Source organism: Bombina bombina, chromosome 4 (assembly GCF_027579735.1).
Source record: "Bombina bombina isolate aBomBom1 chromosome 4, aBomBom1.pri, whole genome shotgun sequence".
Lineage (NCBI taxonomy): Eukaryota > Metazoa > Chordata > Amphibia > Anura > Bombinatoridae > Bombina > Bombina bombina.
In genome coordinates, this window is record NC_069502.1 from 150,843,147 (window position 1) to 150,847,003 (window position 3,857).

Below are 3,857 nucleotides of genomic sequence, written 5' to 3' on the forward strand. Positions count from 1 at the left end.
TTCACAGGTAAGTTTTTATTTATTTTAAGACAGTTATTTTGTAATTTTAAATTAGGGGGGTGTTAGGTTTAGGGTTTAATAGTTTAATTTAGTGTTTTGCGATGTGGGGGGGCTGGCGGTTTAGGGGTTAATAGGTTTATTTAGTGGCAGCGATGAGGGAGGCAGGAGGATTAGGGGTTAAAAGGTTATTTAGTGCAGCGATGTGGGAGGCCGGAGGTTTAGGGGTTAATAACTTTATTATAGTGTTGGCGAAGTGGGAGGATAGCAGATTACGGGTTAATAGGTTTATTTAATAGTCGCAATGTGGGTGAACGGCAGATTAGGGGTTAATAAGTTTAATATAGTACTTGCGATGCAGGAGGGCGGCAGTTTAGGGGTTAATAGGTAGTTTATGGGTGTTAGTGTACTTTGTAACACTTTAGTTATGAGTTTTGTGAAACATTTTTGTTTTCGCAAAATCCATAACTACTGCTCTCAGATGGCGGTATGGCTCGTATCGGTATAGGCTGTGACACAAGCATTTTAACCGCAACGCACAACCTGTAATACCGGTGCTATAAAAATACCACACAAAAATGTAATTTTTGTGAGTGTGGAATGGATGTTGTGTTACAGGCTAAAATGCTTGCGGTATAGCTATATAGCCGACACGACTCTTAATATGCATTCCTCGTCATTACATTGGAATGGCCATTTTTTCAGTGTTAAAAGCCGTACCACAACATTTGTAATCTAGCCGACTGATAGCTCTTAACAGAAGACAAAGAGGCCTATTTAACAAATGTCTGTCGGACCTGATCCGACAGTGCGGATCAGGTCCGACAGACATAGCTGAATGCGGAGAGCAATATGCTCTCCGTATTCAGCATTGCACCAGCAGCTCACAAGAGCTGCTGGTGCAACGCCGCCCCCTGCAGACTCACGGCCAATCGGCCGCCAGCTGGGGGGTGTCAATCAACCCGATTGTACTCGATCGGGTTAAATTGCGGCGATTTCTGTCAGCCTCATCAGAGCAAGCGGACAGGGTAATGGAGCAGCGGTCTTTAGACTCGCCAGAAACACGGGCCCTTACGTTCCGTACGGAGCTTGATAGATAGGCCCCAATAACTTGTTTGCATTTAGACCTGTGAAAGATATAGTATTACATATTTTATTCCGTTTTTGTGTGTATAACTACCAAAAAGAAATATCTAGTTTCAGTCAAGTGTTGCTGCAATAATATTAATAATAATAATAAAAAACACTTTTAAAATAACTTGCACATAAGATATTTTGGACAGCACAACCTGCCTAATGTCTAAAGATGAAACCAGAAAGATAACCGCAGGGGTCTCAGATAAGACAGGTTCAGCTTTCTAGGGTCATACATTATAACTAACAGTAGTAAATGAATAATTAGTGCTGCAGAATCTGTTAGCGCTCTACAAATAAATGATAATAAAAATAATAACATAACATAAGAGCTGCCACAGACTTTGCCCTGGGGCCCAGTAAGGTCTAATTATGCACCTGGTGGAACAATGACAATTTCCATAGCTAAAGGGACATACAAGGTAGGTAGAATGTTTTGGATTCTTCTGCTAAAACACACTTTTTAACAACCAAAAAAGTATTTTTTAGACTTTTTTTAAAAAAAAATATAAAAGCCTAGCATATTATCAACATTCAAGTGTATTTGAATTTGAGGAAAAGTGGGTGAAATTAAAGGGACAGTCTACAATATGGTTGTTATTGTTTTAAAAGATAGATAATGCCTTTATTACCCATTCCCGAGTTTTGCATAACCAACACAACACGGTTATATTAATATACTGTTTACCTCTGTGATTACCTGGTATCTAAGCAGCTTCTGACAGCCCCCTGATCACATGACTTTGTATTTATTATCTATTGACTTACATTTAATACTGTGTTGGGCAAAATCTTAAATAACTTCTCTGGCGTGAACACAATGTTATCTATATGGCCCACATGAACTAACAGTCTCTTATTGTGAAAAGCAAATTAAAAAAAGCATGTGATTAAGAGGCTGTCTATAAAGCCTTTAAAACAGGCAAACATTTAGAGGTTTAAATGTTATAAAGTATATTAATATAACAATGTTGGTTGTGCAAAGTTAGTGTAGACTGTCCCTTTAAGAATGGAAATACAATACAAAGTTTAGGGCCACCCTTAGCATTTGTAGGGCCCCTCAGCCCAGCACCCTTATTCCCCTCCATCTTATGCCCTTCCGCCTGTATAGCCCACCCTTTATACCTGTTACCTTTACAAAGAATATCACTATATATTACACAGTCCTCCTGATACCATAAACCCTTCTCCATAAACTAAATTCCTTATTTAGAGTGTACCTTCTCTTACCCTCACATTCTGGGCAACCCAAAGCGGGTGTCCCTCTCTCTCGCATTGTTTTTTTCTTTTCTACTACTCATAATTATGTTGTTTTTTTTTAAGGTAAAACAATATGTTACAATAAGAGTTTGTAATATAAAATGTTTAAGTATGTGTAGTTAAAATTACTATGCAATATACTTTCATTATTTATTTTGTCCCTTTTTTCTGTAATTAAATCCACTGACTTTCTATAGAATGGGTGCTGCCATGTTTGAACTTAAAGGGATACTAACCCCTCATTTTTTCTTTCATGATTCAGATAGAGCATGCAATTTTAAGCAACTTTCTAATTTACTCCTATTATCAATTTTTCTTTGTTCTCATGTTATCTTGATTTGAAAAAAGCATTAATAAAAGGTTAGGAGCCGGCCCATTTTTTAGTTCAGCACCTTGGTAGAGCTGCTGATTGGTTTGCTACATTTAGCCACAAATCAGCAAGTGCTAAACATGTGCTGAACAAAAAATGGTCTGGCTCTAAAGCTTACAGTATTGCTTTTTCAAATCAAGATAGCAAGAGAATAAAGAAAAATTGATAATAGGAGTAAATTAGAAAGGTGCTTAAAATCTCATGCTCTATCTGAATCATGAAATAAAAAAATTGGGTTTAGTATCCCTTTAATTTTCCCCTTTATCTCACCCTCCTGCTGAGAACAATTAGAAACAGATATTTAACAGGCAATAAAAGAGACTGTTAAACCAAGGGTATGTGTAACAAAAGATTATCTAACGGTTTCCAAACAGCTTTGTTTGCACAAGCTCTATTTTATTGCCTGATTTATATATTTACCTAATTGTTCTCAGCAGAAGTCGGAGATAAATAGAAAACTTGTTCAAACATTGTGGCACCCATTGCTTTCTAGAAACTAAGCCTTTTATCTTCAATATTTAAACAGCTAATATGATAGTAAAAAAAAAATCTAAATATTCTAGTGCAGCTTATGTTTGCTTTGAAAAAATAATTTTGTCTAGCATGTATTTACTGTTTAATATCCCTTTAGCCAAGGTGTCCTCCTAGGAAATCTCAGTCTACTCTCCACCTGAGTGTCATGTAGTTAGGCTTGGAAATGAAAGATACAAAATGCCTCATATTATTCCATGCTAAAGGGACAGTCAACACCAGAATTGTTGTTGTTTAAAAAGAAAGATAATCCCTTTATTATCCATTCCCCAGTTTTGCATAACCAACAGTTACAATAAAATACACGTTTTACCTCTGTAATTACCTTGTAGCTAAGCATCTGCAAACTGCCCCCTAATTTCAGTTCTTTTGACAGACTTGCATTTTAGCCAATCAGTGCTCACTCCTAGGTCACTTCCCGTGCATGAGCTCAATGTTATCTATATGAAACACATGCTCTAATGCTCTCTAGTGGTCAAAATGCATTCAGATTAGAGGCAGTCTTCAAGGTCTAAGAAATTAGCATATGAACCTCCTAAATTTAGCTTTCAACTAAGAATAACAT